General features: G+C 38.5%; 1 protein-coding gene across 1 annotated transcript in view; it reads right to left on the reverse strand.

Annotated features, from left to right (window-relative positions):
• Window positions 1-17,230, reverse strand: part of DIAPH3 (diaphanous related formin 3) — a 505,118-nt gene that overhangs the window by 419,887 nt on the left and 68,001 nt on the right. The window lies entirely within an intron of this gene.

Genomic DNA, 17,230 nt, shown 5'->3' on the forward strand with positions numbered 1-17,230 from the left:
ACATAATATGAGCCTATTAAAACGTCTCAAGAGATTACACATGTGCACCAAGATCAAGCATGACCTCAAGATAAAATGAATTTAGTTACCATAAAAAGCAATTTCAGGGTACTCTAGAGGAAGTAGTCTGCATGGCTACCGGCAGACACGTCCAGAGACTCAAAGTTCTGCAGAGAGTTCTATTAAGACTTTCCAGGAAGGGGAGTACCAGGCCCATTAACACAAATATCTAGTTGGTACCCCATCAGGTATTCCCCACCTTCATGGAGCTTCTTGTCTATCACATTAATTCCGTGGATAATTATATGAAGTATGAGAACAGTTAAGGTAAGAAAAGCATATAACGCTGTGGGTACACACACTGTTATGCTCATGGCATATCATCCAATACCAAATAAACAATTCTCCATCGTTTAGCTTCTTATATAGACTAGTTAAAAACAATTTCCTCGGGGCGCCTGGATGGCGCAGTCGGTTAAGCGTCCGACTTCAGCCAGGTCACGATCTCGCGGTCCGTGAGTTCGAGCCCCGCGTCGGGCTCTGGGCTGATGGCTCAGAGCCTGGAGCCTGTTTCCGATTCTGTGTCTCCCTCTCTCTCTGCCCCTCCCCCGTTCATGCTCTGTCTCTCTCTGTCCCAAAAATAAATAAATAAATAAATAAATAAATAAAACGTTGAAAAAAAAAAAACTTGTCAATCTTTCAAGTATATTTAAAAAAAAAAAAAAAACAATTTCCTCCTTAATGATATTTCTCATTATGTTATTAAAGTGGCATTTGGATTTTTATACAGTCTCTATTAGCTTATTAGTCTCTATTAGCTATTAGTCTCTATTAGCCTCTATTAGCTCGTATACCTGTTCACAAAATGCGTATTAAGTCTTGGAATGTTGACCAAGTTTATGAGCCTTCAAGATCCATCATATGTGGACAATCACAAATTCACAAAGACAAGACTATCTTAAAGCGTCCTATCTTGTCCATGTGACACATGACCTCAATGCCATTTTTCTCCAATATAACATAGAAAGGCAGAGAAAGGGCACATCATTTCTTACTCAGGGCCCTCAAATAGTAACCCAGTAGGCAGAAAGAGTGGTAATGCAGAGGTCAAAACAGCAAATTCAAACAAGTCTTTAAATGTGGCTACACAGAGGCTGAGAGCTAGTTTGCAGTAAAACAGAGAAATGGATAGAAGCAACAAATAAGAAAGGGTTGACCTAGGCAAGAAGGAAGTCACCTTGAACTTCAGAGAGCTGCAGTGGCTACTGCAGGTTTATGCATGCTCCCAGAACACTGCTGAATGGATAGGATTGGGTCAGTTATTAAAAATAGAATGGGCAATTGGGAAGCCGGGGTGGCTCAGTTGGTTGAGCGTCCGACTTCGGCTCAGGTCATGATCTCATGGTTTGTGGGATCAAGCCCCACATCGGGCTCTGTGCTGACAGCTCAGAGCCTGGAGCCTGCTTCAGATTCAGTGTCTCCCTCTCTCTCTGCTCCTCCCCCACGAGCGCGCTCGCTCTCTCTCTCTCTTTCTCTCTCTCTTTCTCTCTTTCTCTCTCTGTCAAAAATAAACAAACATTAAGAAGAATTTTTAAAAATTATAATGGGCAATTTAAAACTAAGACCTTTAAAATTAATCGGCAGGAGACAATTTTTTTGGAGAAAAAAGATAAAAAATTTGAACTTGAACATTTGTTTTATCTTAAAATAGGCACCAAACCCAGAAAATTTTATAGTTCATGAAAATAGCAAGTCAGAAAGTAATTTGTAGATTGTGGAAAAATATTTGAGGAAAAAGGCAACTTACCAGTGTCTATCACCAATGTGGCATAGCTAAAATGTGTTCATAACAAAAGGGAAACCAAACATTTGTGAAGGAGGCAAAATTCTCGAATGACATCATTTCTATCTTAATAGTTTAAATTCACATCACCCATTTGAGATTAACATGTTAACACATTAGTTTATATACAAAATGACTATGACAAATATGAATTACTAGTACAGTAGACATGTTTATAATAAGCCAGTTTTAGTATATGATAATTTTTTTAAAAAAATTAATGGGTTAAGTGATCAAGACTTTTTGGAGACTACTGACCTAAAATACAGGAGTTAAGCCAGAAGCTTCTGCTAGCCATTTAGATATACCATGGAAAGAACCTGCCAAGACACAGTAAAATGCAGCCAACATAGAAAGACTGAGTCCCTAGGTCATTTGAGAACCTAGATCTAGGTCTGTTTGAAACCAAACCTATATCTAGGCCCATCTGAAGCCAATAGCTTTTCAGGTGCATGTGTCAATACGTTCCTGCTTGTCCTTGAATCCATTTGAACTGAGACAACTATTTCTAACAGACGGTAGAATAATTAAGTAGGGGAAAAATTTAAATTATGGAAAATTCTATTTTTATGACCCCATTGGAGAGATAACGAGAAGAGAAAAAAATCCACCGTGGGACTTCCTTAAGGTGCTGGATATAGGCATCCAAGATCAAGCTTTCCATTATTCTGTAAGTTATATTGACAGATGCCCAAAGCATACTGTAACGACACACAGTAACATAGTTACTCCCATGAATTGAATTCTGTGACTACAAAGAGTTGATTTTTTGTATCCCCAACAGTTTATGAGCTATAATAATATCTGTTCCTGTTAACATCATCATACGTAAGAATGAAGGATAAGTTGTTTCTGTGATAAATGACTTCGATGCTTAGAAAAGACAAGATTAGGATGGGTGTTTTAAAAAACCTTGTTTTCCAATTAGGTATGGGCCAAGTAACTGACAAGATCATACTCTCAAGAAATCATACAAATCTAAGTTTGAACTTAGACTGCGATACAAGTATAAATTCTTGGTCAAATTAAATCACACGAATGTTCACAGATGACACTTCACAGGTATGTCTCGTGCATAGGAAAAAATCAAAGTAGGAGCAATTTCTATTCAAAGAAAATGACTTGGCTGTATATCCAAAGATTGGCATGTGAATATGTTGGTTTATTTTTTAGGTAGAAGCAAAAATAATTTTTATGATGCCTAGTTTTAATAATTTATTCAACTTTATTCCATGATGAAGCCAATTTAAGAATGCTTCAGCTGTAGCATACATTTGCCCAGTGTCATTTCACACTTTAACCTCTGATGGCTTGAACTTATGTAATCACTGCCCTACTTCCCATCCTATATGTTCCAACATTAACACTCCTAAACTTTATTATTAAGTAAGCCAAGTCTTAGGGATAATGAGTTTTTTCAAATCACACAGCTAAAAGTAACAAAGCTGGATTCTGAACTCAGAAAAACATGGCCTGCCATGATGAGTAAAATAGGCTTTCATAAAATATTTTTCAACACACTTTTAATAATTCATACCTCCTGGAAAAGATATAATGCAGTCTTTGTTCCTATTTCAAATTATTATTACTATACTTCAACATTTTAGTAATTTTCTTAGTATTTAAAAACAGTATCTAAATACAGTTACTCATCATTTTTGTAATTTATTTTACTACTGTATATATAATAAAGTCCTAATGTCCATAACATTTTACAAGGTGTTACAGAAATTGATGGGTTTAATTACTTAATGTGCACGGATCAATTTGAAATAAATTGAAAATGAACATACCGTACACTCTACTTGATCTTGTTACAGTCTTATTTCAGAATTCACTTTCTAATTTGCAACCCAGTAGGTTGTATTTTTTTTTTAATTTTCTAATATTTTTGAGAGAGAAAGAGAGAGAGAGAGAGAGAGAGCGTGCGCGTGCCAGCATGTAAGCAAGGGAGGGGCAGAGAAAGGGAGACACAGAATCCAAAGCAGGCTCCAGGCTCCTAGCTGTCAGCACAGGGCTTGACGTAGGGCTTGAACCCACAAACCATCAGATCATGACCCGAGCCGAAGTCGGACGCTTAACTGACGGAACTACCCAGATGTCCCTAGTAGGTTGTATTTTAAAACAGAAAATTTCTTTTACATGTCAGCAGTTTAAAGCCAAAGCCACTACAGGGAGGTAGAGGTCTAGCAGTCAAAAAGTCTGACCTCAAGGGGAAAAAAGGTCCCAGGCTTTCATTATCTAAGCCAACTCCGTTGGCTTGTTAAACTTTTTTCTTAAAAATGGGGCAGAGATACTATAGTTCTCTCTATAGTATAGTTTTTAAATAAATTAATAGGCACAACAGGTGGACAAACAAATTGGTACACAAATGAAATAATGAAGGGAATAATGATTCAAAGTCAATTCTGGTCGGTTAAGGACAGCATGGAACTATATTCTTAAGAAGAGTGATACATTTTCATTAGTGATACATTTTCCAAGTAGTGTACGTATCTGCAAAAGGGGTCACACAGCACTTTTCACGTTGCTGAACCATTTTATAATACAAGGTGAAATAAACTCTCAGATGCCTATGAACTCCATTTACATGGAGTACATCACTGTAATTTTTTTAAATGCATTCATATTCAAATCTGAGAAACAGGATTCTGAGCTCATCAGGCCTGCTTAATTGCACTAACATCTGCAATCAATTTAAATTCTTTAAGATAGTCTTTCACAGTGCTTGAAGTGATTTCATGCTGTGATAGCTTTAACACACTCACTAATTTATAGACACACACAAGCAGATGAGACCTATTTTTCCAGGGGTGGGGTAAAGTATTGAAGGGCAGTCTGAATTTTCCAACTATCCATGGGATATAAAAAAGGATGCATTCTGCATAACTTATGGAAATTATAGGAGAAGATGATAGCACCACATAAACATAATATAGAAATTAAAACTAAAACTAGTGTTTTATTTAAATCTATTTGTAGGTCATGGACCATTAAGAGGTTTGATGAAAGTTTACAGGTTGCATAAACAGCAAAACCCAGAGCTAGGAGTTAAGGTTACATAGAGAAGCGTCATTCCTTAATCAGTCATGATTTTCTACCCCGAAAGGCAAGGGGGCTAGGACAGGCAAGAGGAAGAATGCTGGTAATCCTGAATTGTTTTTTTAGCCCAAGACATAAATTGGCATCAGACCAAGAATATGAAACTCACAATGAGAAGACTGGAGGATTTGGGCAGATGGCAGCAGCAGTGGAGGTTTTGAAACTCACTGGATTCCCACAGAAAAAACGACTAAAGGGCAAAACCAAAAACCTAACAATTCTGAGCAACAACTTATCTCTGTGATCCTCAAAATACAAGTGGTTGGAAACAAACCACTAACAACCTCAAAACCTACACGTTGTCAGTGTATGTGTGTGTGTGTGTGTGTGAACAAACAGAGGAGGCAAGAAGGTGGCTGACGAACATGAAAACACGACCACCCCAGAAGAGCCCACTAGTGGTCATTAGAAAACCCAGTAGGTTAATCTGCGAACAGCAGCTAAAACTGGGTGGAGTACAGCCCACTCCAATTGCGAGTGAGCGCAAGTGGCAAAAAAAAGAAAAAAAAAAAATCTAAAGAGACAGGAGCAGTCTGTGTCCCATGAACTGCAGGACAGCACCCGCGCTGTGGAGAAAGTGCTGAGGATGAAATTAGAACAGAGAACATTCATACAGAAGATGAACAGTCACCACAAAAACAAAACCCTAAGACGTGGCAAGGTAACTTACAATTTCAATATGAGTTAAGAGACACTGAGAGAATATAGAAGACCTAGTGGGAAAAAAATTAAAACAGAATTCCAAAAACTCAGAAATGAGGTATGAGAACTCGGAGCAGGGGGTAGAAACTAAAATAAATTTTAAAAAAAGTGAAGTGAAGTCTTCACTTAGAAGTGAAGACTACAGTGGTGCCTGGCTGGCTCAATCAGAAGAGCATACAATTCTTGATCTCAGGGTTGTGAGTTCCAGCCCCACGTTGGGTGTAGAGATTGCTAAAATAAATAAAACTTAAAAAGAAAAAGAAGAAGAAGAGGGGGAGAGGGAGGGGACTACACTACAGAGAATAAGAACAACAAAAATAAGATAAAAAGGATTTGGGAGAAAGTGGCATAATGAAGATATACAAGTCTAATATACAGATAACAGGATCCCTGAAGAAGAAACCAAGGCAGGACAATAGAACAGTTTCATGAAATTTAAGTGAGGGAAAAAAAGCACATAATGAAGGTATATTACATATGAGATAATCCCAACTCAGACATCTAGATGAAAACAGGGTGCCGGAGTGGCTCAGCGTGTTAAGCATTCAACCCTTAATATTGGCTCAGGTCATGATCTCACAGTAGTGGGATCCTGTGCTGAGTGCAAATCCTGCTTGGGATTCTCTCTCTCCCTCTGCCCCTCCCCTGTGTGTGCTCAAGCTCTCGCACGCACGCGCTCTCTATCTCTCAAAATAAACATTTTAAACAAAAGAGCCAGTAACCTGTAAGGGATAATACTTAGTTATCCACAGAACTTTGGACACCAATACTGTCATGCTTTATGCCAGAAGAAAATGGTATGTTTAAGATCCTAAGGGAAAAAACCATGTGAGCCAAAGATTTTATTGCCAAATATAACTGACTAAGCAATAAAAGGCATATACAGTTATCAATATGCAATACTCAGGAAATACTGTTCCCAGGAGCCCTTTGAAGGAATCTATTACAAAACAAACTTCAGACAAATGTCTAGAGAAATATCAACCTAAGGACAGATGGTGAGCATTAAAATACAGTTACTTGCAAATAAAGATGAAATGGGGGCTAAATAGTTATTCATAGAAGGAAAGGCTAAATGGGAACTAGAAAGAAATATAAAATGTAATGTCTACATAAGTCTACATATGTTTAATGCAGATATAGTACAAGAGCAGCAGTTGGACACAGCATACGCAAAAGAAACCTTTTTTGAATATATACACACAGCTTTGTTTTTCTTTTGCTAGATCTCCACTGAAAAGTCCTGGAAACAACAATTAACCTATTAGCAATAAGCATCCGTGACACCCAGACTGTTCTTGAAATACCACTTCCCCCTGAAGGAAATGATTGATTCCAGGCACAGTGAGAAAGGAACCTGGTTTGTCAGACCTTGCCAGATAGGAATGAAACAATCCAAAATTCCTAGGGTCATGCCAAAATGACTGGGAGCACCCGGGCAAGGGCCTGCTGGTCAAAGACAGGACAATCTGAGCTTCACTAAGAGTAGTAATTACGATGCATAAGTTATCCTAATGACATAGGATAACTTTTTTTAAGTTTATTTTGAGAGAGAGAGAGCTCATGTGTGCGCACCCACACACACATGCATGTGTGAGCAGGAAAGGAGCATAGAGAGAGGGAGAGAAAGAATATCAAGCAAGCTCATTGTCAGCGCAGATCCTCATGTGGGGCTTAATTTCGCAAACCATGAGCTCACGACCTGACCCAAAATCAGGAGTCAGATGCTTAACCAACTGAACCACCCAGGTGCCCGAGTAATAATATCTTAATATCAAAAACTGGTTACTTTCAGGAACACCTGGGTGACTCAGTTATAGGTCTGATTTTGGTTCAGGTCATGCCCACACGGTTCATGGGTTCGAGCCCCGCATTGGGCTCTGTGCTCTCAGCACAGAACCTGCTTCAGATTATCTGTCACCCTTTCTCTGCCTCTTCCAACTTGTGCTCTCCCTCCAAATTAAACAAACACTTAAAAAAAAATTTTGTAATTGGTTACCTTCAGAGGGTGATAGGAAACCAATTCAGTATAGTGAAAGCTGGCAAAGGAAAAAGAATAAAGCATTTATCCTAAATTTCCTAGATCATGAAGTAATCAGTATTTGAGAGGAAAGGACTCTTTACAAGTGTGTTCCAAAAAGAATACGCAATGGGAAAAAGACTCTTCAACAAACCATGTTGGGAAAACTGGACAGCGACATGCAAGAGAATGAAACTGGACCACGGGCTTATACCACACACAAAGATAAATTCAAAATATATTAAAAGGGCCTAAATATGAGACCTGAAACTGTAAAAATCCTAGAACAGAGCACAGGCAGTAATTTCTCTGGCAATGGACGCAGCAACTTTCTCCTAGATATGTCCCCCAGGGAAAGGAAAACAAAAGCAAAAATAAACTGTTGAGACTACATCAAAATAAAGAGCTTCTGCAATGCAAAGAAAACAACAAAACTAAAAGACAACCTACAGAATGAGACAAGATATTTGCAAAATGGCCTCTCTGATAAAGGGTAATTCCAAAATACATGAAGAACTTAAAACACCCAACACCCAAAAACACAAATAATCCAATTAATATTGGGCAGAAGGCATGAAGAGACATTTTTCCAAAGACATACAGATGGCCAGCAGACACAAGAGAAGATGCTCATCATCAGGGAAATGCAAATCAACACTACAAGGAGAGATCACCTCACACCTCACACCTGTCAGAACGGCTAACATCAAAAACACAAGAAACAGGAGAGGATGTTGGAAATGATGTGGAGAAATAGGAACTCTTATGTACTGCTGATGGGAATGCAAACTGCTACAGCCACTCTGGAAAATAGTATAAAGTTTCTGCAAAAAGTTAAAAATGGAACTATCCTACGATCCATTAATCGTACTACTGGATGTTTACCCAAAAAAATACACAAACACTAATCCAAAAGGATACATGCACTCCTACGTTTATCGCAGCATTGTGTACAACAGCCAAATTATGGAAGCAGCCTAAGTGTCCATCGATAGAAGATGGAGAAATAAGATGAGAAGGAAGTGACCCCTATAAAAGTCAATCAGTCAGTAGTTCAAAAAAAGGGGTTGGGGGGAGAGGTTTGAGATGGACAGGGTAGATGCAGGGCTTTCTCAAGTGGCTGGCAAGTTCCATTTGTCAACCTGGTGTTTCCCTTATGATAATTCGTTAAGCTATATATTTGGTTTTGCTGTTTTCTATAACTATTTATAATAAAAAGTTGAAAAAAAAAAATCTTGGTTTCTTGTTCTAGCTGCAAATCTTGGGGATGTCACTCCATAGGCCTTACTCATTTTAAAAATGTAGAGACGTCCTAAGACATATTCCAGACCTGATATAAATAAACTCAACTACAAAAATGTCTAATCAAGGAGTAGAACAAAACCATTCTTTACAAAAACCATGTCAGATAATGACTTAACTCACCAACAGTGTAATAGAACAGCTTTCCCAAGGAACAAAAAATCTACCAAAAAAAAAAAAAAAATCTTGTATAACAGTATTAACATACAAGAAGCAGTCAAAGCCTAAGGTTGTCTAAATTTACTTTTTAAGTATTTTTTTCACATGTTAATGACCCAAGGATAGAGTTCCCAGTTTACTTCATCTATGCCTGAAGGCTTTAGGATTTTAAAAGGATTTGAAATAGTTTTGTATTACATTGATATGTGATACATATCAGAAGATATACCAACCGTATTTTCTTCGAAGTGAGGGGAAACCATTGTATTACACCAGTTAGGAAATGGTAATAAATCAAGGAAGCATAAAATTAATAATTAATGCTTTTTGTGCATCCAATTAACCTATGAAGTATTTTTTTAAGTATGTATAGAATTTATTCTGTTTAGAAATTAAGAACTGAAAGGCTGTCTCTTAAGTCCAAACTAAATTAAAGGGGTTTTAAGTTTACCACCAACTGGGAAGATAAGTCAGTCCACTAAAGGTTTTAAAGCAGGCATACTCTTTTTCTTCTTACTAATACTGTTCTATTAGGCATCTTTTCCCAAAACAGACCAGGTTCTTCCATCTGTTATAATAGATAAAATCATCAGAGGGAAATGTTAAGTGGCCAAGTATCAGGATTTCTTAGTAGCTACAGTATGCTACTTGAACACCAATTTGACCTTATGTACATTCAAGCTAGCCTTGAACCCAAAGGACCTTTATTAATTAACAGCCTCTATGCTTTGCCTTTAAATTACATCAACTCCTAGTCTTTTGTTGAATTAATGTTACACTAGCAGACATCTACTGATGAGGCTCATCCTGTAGAGCCCATCTCTGGGCTAGTTTTCATCTCTGATTGTACAGTAGAATCACCAAGACAGATTTTCTAAATACTGGTGCCTTGGTACCACCTGCAGGAATTCTGACTTGTTAAATGGTAGGGTTCAGACACCTATTTTTTTTTTAAGTTCTCCAGAGGATTCTAATGAATATCAAGGTTGAGGGCTATTGTTCCTGACCACTCTCTTTGCCCTCAATTCATCAGTTACCTTTCCCCTTCACTCGCTGAAAGGCAACTGTAGATAGGTAGCATTTTCATTTTCTCATATTCCTTCAGAACAGTTTCTTCTTTTAAAAGGTTCCATAGGGCTATTTGCTCATTATTTCCATCTCCATCAAATCACATGCCTCTTTTTTCTAGCACTTTCAAAGGTTTTTTTTTTTTTACTACTTTTGCAGTTATCAGTCATGAGAAGTTTCATTACATTCATAAAAGCTAAAAATTATGAGATCAAAATATCTCAGACCAAGACCCAACTCAATGAGAAAGATAAAGACAGCCGCAGATGATCTCCAATGCCACCAATGGTATAAGCATCAGTGACCAAAACTCTACATTTGACCAGTAAATAAGTATTTCTGGTGAGTCTTTTAAAAAATGGCTATAAGAAAAGGTATCTTTAAGGTGTTTAAAAGATCGAAAATCCACAATGCTAACTTAAACCTAATTTCTTATAAAAAAAAAAAGGAAAGAAAAAGAAAAGAAAGAAAGAAAGAAAAAAGCTGACTGGTTTCTTCATTATCATCTCCTGCCTAAGCAAGAACACACTGCAGTAATAGAGAACATTAAATGCCACCGGTGCCGCCCAGAAACAACTCATAATGAAGCTGGATGAATTTGAGCTGTTGGAAGATCATTTTAATTGTACATAAATAAAACCTGCCCTATATAGGCAGAAATGGAAATTAAAGTGCCAGTTAGATTATTAAGAAATACTTCTAACAAGAAATTGCTTCATTGCCCTGGGGCTCTAATATTTTCCCCAACTCAGCAGACAAGACCTGGAGACAAACAAGCAAAATATCATAAGCAAGGGCATTGTTGATAAATAGGTAAGTGTCTAATACCGAGTACCAGCCACAAATTTTTAGTAAGCTTTTATGTTACAAGTGTGCTTTGATCAATTCCCTAACCTGAAATGGAAGCCAAAAAGTAATCCATGTTAACTATAACTAGCAAGAATGTATAAAACTGTCTGGTTCATTTAAGTTTCCAGCAGCTAAAATATAAACCTTTTAAGTAAAAATGATGAAAAGTGAGAGGAAACAAAAAGAACCTGATTTATCTGTATCTGACAATGTTTTCCAAAATATATGAAAATGGACCCCATTGAGGAGGGCACCTGTTGGGATGAGCACTGGGTGTTGTATGGAAACCAATCTGACAATAAATTTCATATTAAAAAAATAAATAAGGGGCGCCTGGGTGGCGCAGTCGGTTAAGCGTCCAACTTCAGCCAGGTCACGATCTCGCGGTCCGTGAGTTCGAGCCCCGCGTCAGGCTCTGGGCTGATGGCTCAGAGCCTGGAGCCTGTTTCCGATTCTGTGTCTCCCTCTCTCTCTGCCCCTCCCCCGTTTATGCTCTGTCTCTCTCTGTCCCAAAAATAAATAAACGTTGAAAAAAAAATTTTTTTTTTAAAAATAAATAAATAAAATAAAAAATAAAAAAAAAAGAAAATGGACCCAAAAAAAACTCTGAAAGGCATGAAAATACTGTATTATCAACAGGGTCATTAACAAATCAGAGCTAAGAATAAATGAACTCTAGCTTTTCTACCTATGTAGATAACACAAATCAGAACATTATTAGTATTTTTTCAAAAAAAAAATCTTTTCTGATCAAGATATGCGTAGATGGACAACATTGGACAAAACCACGTTCTCCATACTTGAACATCATGCTCTAGTGGGCTAGAACAAGTGGTATCATGATAACACCTTTCAAATTATCTTTAGACACTACACACACACACACACACACACATGTACACAGACACACACATGAGACCTTATAACTCTACACGTACAAACTCAATTTAGATTCATTTTATTACCTTGTTTCACAAACCTGTGAGTCTTCTATGTGCCTTTTAAAGTTATGTTCTGTAATATTTGGTGTTTATTTCTTACTAAAGAAGTCTAAGCAAGAACTACAGAAATACTTAGGGGTTCGAGGAATAAAATGCAACACCAAGTCAATCTTTTCCAATACATGCCTCAGCTGTCTGCAGTCTCGAATGACTAGGGAAGAGAACAGTTAACAAAGTTCAAGGAAGCTACCAGATATCTGGGCACAGCAAGGCAGAATTCTGCTTCTTTCTGGGAGGGGGGGAGAGGGGTGTCAAAAGGAAAAAACTGAATATAAATAGGAAATAAAGGTTGGATGCTCTAATTAAGAAGCGCTCTCTCTCAGGGGGGAAATTTAAAAAAAAAAAAAAAAGCTAATATATCTTGAAGGAATGAGAAGCTTAGAATCTTGAAGAGAAATTTTAAGAGCCTTTTATCCACACCTAATGGTACATCCAAAAGACAAAACCATTACATGCTGACAGCAATCCACTCATAATTCATACAGAAGTCAACTATCAGGACAGTCTCATCTTGTATCCAAAAGTAAGTTGCGGGGGGGGGGGGGGGGGAGTCAATTCCAAAAAGTACAGACAAGCAAATGCTAATGTGTTACATTTCACTTTTCCCCTCCCTCTGGCACCCTCTGAGACTCCCCATCCCCCCCACCCCCCAACCCCTGCTTCCAGGGCTTTGCTGTCACTTCCTGGGATGTAGGTTTTGACTTCCAGGATTCCTCCAGCTTTCTATGGTCACTGATTACCCTGAAAATGCCTAGAAGCAAAAGAGCAAATGGAAGATTCTTCTCAACAGATGGGAAAAGTAGGGTGAATTTTTTATGCTTACAATCCCTTTGTGATGGGGGGTGGGGGCAGGAGGGGAGAAGAAGTATCTTATAGCTCTAAATCCTACTCTCCACAAGTATCCTGTTTAACACATTTTTAAAAGTGTTTGTCAAGTAATCCATGGCTTCCTGTTAATCCTGTCAACAGACTTGTACATAACCCGGACATCATACACCCAGAGCCAGTTCGCCCTGAATACAACTCAAGCACCCACAAGAAGATAAACACCGACATCAACCCGGGAATCACAGATACAGGGTATGATACACCAAAACCAAGGCAGCAAGTCTATTAGACTTTATCTACTGAAGGGCGCCTGGGTGGCTCAGTCGGTTGGGCAGCCGACCTCGGCTCAGGTCATGATCTCATGGTCTGTGGGTTCGAGCCCCGTGTTGGGCTCTGTGCTGACAGCTCAGAGCCTGGAGCCTGCTTTAGATTCTGTGTCTCCCTTTCTCTCTTCTCCTCCCCCTGTTGTGTTCTATCAAAAATAAACAAATATTAAAAAAAAATTTTTTTTTAAAGAATTTATCTCCTTAGCTTGGTCTGTCCCCTCAAAGCACAGGAGTCCTGACAAATATCATCATTTAACATTATCTGCAGGGGTGCTTTAAAAATTTTAAGAGAAGAAAAGGGTTAATAATTAAACCACAATCAAGAATGAGAGGGGCGCCTGGGTGGCGCAGTCGGTTGAGCGTCCGACTTCGGCCAGGTCACGATCTCGCGGTCCACGAGTTCGAGCCCCGCATCAGGCTCTGGGCTGATGGCTCAGAGCCTGGAGCCTGTTTCCGATTCTGTGTCTCCCTCTCTCTCTGCCCCTCCCCTGTTCATGCTCTGTCTCTCTCTGTCCCAAAAATAAATAAACGTTGAAAAAAAAAATTTAAAAAAAAAAAAAAAGAATGAGAACAACACTCAGAGTCAGGATAAGCAAGACTGAATAACACATTTACAAGGTGCACTTTTATTAAATTATAGTTGCCTTTCATTTAGAAAATAGGAGAAATTCTTACGCAATTGTGCTTAAGAGCTCCTCTGTCCTGTTCCAGAATTTTCTTCTTACATTTTTGGGGAATGATGGATTCTCTTCCATTTGGACTATCATGTCTCATCCTAACTTCAAGGTCCTTACCACTTACTACAGAATAGTCTTACCATCCACCCAGTAATCAAATAAAAGCCAAGACTGTATTCATTCATTCAGAAAGTTTTTTTAAATACACTGACTACTGAACACCTGAGACAAGCCATTTACCAAGGAATGTCCATCTGGCCTTGTAGTACCCATCCTCATGTACGCTGAGTGTACTTGATGAGGGGAGTAATTTCCGGAGTTAATTAGAGATAGAGATCCTATGCAGGCAAAAGGCTATCAGGACAGTCCAGCAACATGTGCACAGCAGCAAAGCAAAATCCCAACTTCAAGTAGCTTAAATAAGAATAGGCACCCCATCACACAATGGGAGAGTCTGGAGGCAGGATTGTACATAGCCAGAGCATCAGCTCTAAGGGGTCATGTGCCAAGGATCCCACACCCTCTCACCACCATGTCAAATAACAGGAAAGAAAGTGGTTTTCTGCTCTGGATCTTTTTATAAGGAAGAGAAATCTTCCTCAGAAGCCCCCAGCACACCTGGCTTCCAGACTGTACAGGGCACATGTGGATCACCTATCCATCTACACCCTAGAAGTTGGAAAACTGTGATCTGACACTTTCAGCCTCTAACTAGGCTACTTGCTGAATAAAATTTTAATAATCTTTTCTAACTGAAAAAGTCAGCATTACTATGAATTTGTTGGGGTTTTTCTTCCCCCTATTCTAAGAAACAAGCTTGGCTAGTTTAGTGCTTGTTTGAGGGTTAACATTTCTAAAACATTTTCATATACTTTTTTTATACATATATACATATATACATACATATATATGTATACACACACACACACACACACACACTTAATGCTTACCCACAAAAAGAATCTCAAAGTCTAAGGCTAAATTTATAAAAGTTTACCTGACAAATACCCCCATGTTCTCTGGAACAACCCATCCATAAATTTTCATGGTTTTTCCTCAGAGAAGCTTTTTCGGTACTCGTTAACCTAAATACCCTGGTATGACAAAGTCTGTATGTAGAGTTAATGTGTCTCTACTTCCAGAGCAAAAATAGATGACTGGTCAGCTTGAACTTCCTAGAATGTTAACCACCCACCAAATTATTCAGAACCCTCCTAGGAAAAGTCACCATCCTCCCAGCACTAATTAAAGGAGTGAATGCTTTAATCATACTTTAGATAACTAATCTATTTCAATCCTGATAATCTAATTATCTAATTCTAGTAAATAAATTCCAACCTTAGTCCAAAACGATTAGAGGATTAAAGTTTAAAATCAGTGAATGCAAACTGAAATAGATCCACTCTAATGAAGTTCAAAGTGATTTGTTCTTCTGTTAAAACGTCTGTTTGCTATCTGAAATTCAAGAACTAAAATGCACTATTATACCAACGTTTTCTAAACCAATTCTAATAATATAGTATCTCTTGTAATTATATCAAGTAAATTCATACTTGTTGGATTTAAAATTCCCTAACAGGGGGGTCTTCCCTGATCACTCTATGCAGCAGTTCAGTCAGAGGGAGGGTGGGTGAAGGGATGGGTAAAATAAAGGGGATTAAGAGTACACTTATTGTAATGAGCACTGTAATGAGTATAGAACTGGTAAATCCTACTATACATCTGCAACTAATGTAACACTGTGTTAACTATATTTCAATAAAAAAAAAAACAGTTGTATTATCTCCAATCCCCCTGCTTTTTTTCCCCACATTACATTTCACTTATTATACGTTTGTGTGTTTCTGTTGTGTATATCCTATGTTACTTCGTAGGCCACGATGATTGACCATCCTGGTGCTTCAACTCCATTGCCTAAAATATTGCCTGATATACAGACACTTAATAAATGTGACACGGACTCACTAACAGTCAACTTGAATTTTCAAACATAAATCCGGGGCACCTGGGGGGCTTAGTCGGTTAAGCGTCCAACTTCGGCTCAGATCATGATCTCGTGGTTGGTGGGTTTGAGCCCCGCATCAGGCTCTGTACTGACAGCTGGGAGCCTGGAGCCTGCTTTGGGTTCTGTGTCTCCCTCTCTCTCTCTGCCCCTCCCCTGCTCACCTTCTCTGCCCCTCCCCTGCTCACCTTCTCTGCCCCTCCCCTGCTCACCTTCTCTGCCCCTCCCCTGCTCACCTTCTCTGCCCCTCCCCTGCTCACCTTCTCTGCCCCTCCCCTGCTCACCTTCTCTGCCCCTCCCCTGCTCACGTTGTCCCATTCTCTCTCAAAAATAAGTAAATATTAAAAACTTTTTTTAAAAGGCTGACATTAACTTTGACAGAAACCCATGGGGGAGGGTAAGGAAAAAAAAAAGTGAGGTTAGAGTGGGAGAGAGCCAAAGCATAAGAGACTCTTGAAAACTGAGAACAAACTGAGTGTTGATGGTGGGGGGGAGGGGGTGGTGGGAGGGAGGGCAGGGTAGGTGATGGGCATTGAGGAGGGCATCTTTTGGGATGAGCACTGGGTATTATATGGAAACCAATGTGACAATAAATTTCATATATTAAAAAAAAAAGGTTTAAAAAACATAAATCCAAGTACATCAGTAATTATGGCATAAGGATTTCAACAGCGAGAACAAACAAATCACAAAGAAAAAAATAAGAAACGATTGCTACAACCACCAGTGCTACCACAAGAGATAGCCACCAGTTATAAAACTGGTTATGTTCCAATGATGGCATCAACAATTTAATTCTAACAACAAGCTGATGATATACATATTAGTCCCATCTTAAGGATGAGGAAATTGAGCATCAGAGGTAAAACAAGATGCCCAATATCAAAGGGATGATAAGTCATCCAAAATACAAGTGCTCTGACTCTTAAGTCCCTAATTCTAATTTGTGATGTCCAGGTAGCATTAAGGGACAAAAAGCAATTTTTGTCACAACAGCAGGATACAGCGCCCATCTACATAGAGAGCCAAAAAAAAGTATAGTACTCAGTGATTTGAACAACTAAACATCAGAATGCCAAACCTGAGACATGTTTAAAAATTAAACATCACTTGAGTCTGTCTTCCCAAACAAAGGCCTCCAAGTCACTGACTGGTCTAGGAGATAAATGGAGTTAAAGTATAAGTAACTTATATTCTTGTAACCTGGTCTTTGGTTAAAGTATCCGGTGAAAAGTACAGTGTGTTAAGTCATTTTTCTCTAATCCAATTCTATTTTAAATTCAGCCAAAATCATTTTCTGCTGTCTTTCTGATTGCTTCTTCATTAGCTTCCATTTCTAGATTTCATCGAA

This window comes from Lynx rufus, unplaced genomic scaffold (assembly GCF_022079265.1).
Source record: "Lynx rufus isolate CCGP_SWC_20201006 ecotype Redwood Valley unplaced genomic scaffold, mLynRuf1.p SCAF_1, whole genome shotgun sequence".
Classification (NCBI taxonomy): Eukaryota; Metazoa; Chordata; class Mammalia; order Carnivora; family Felidae; genus Lynx; species Lynx rufus.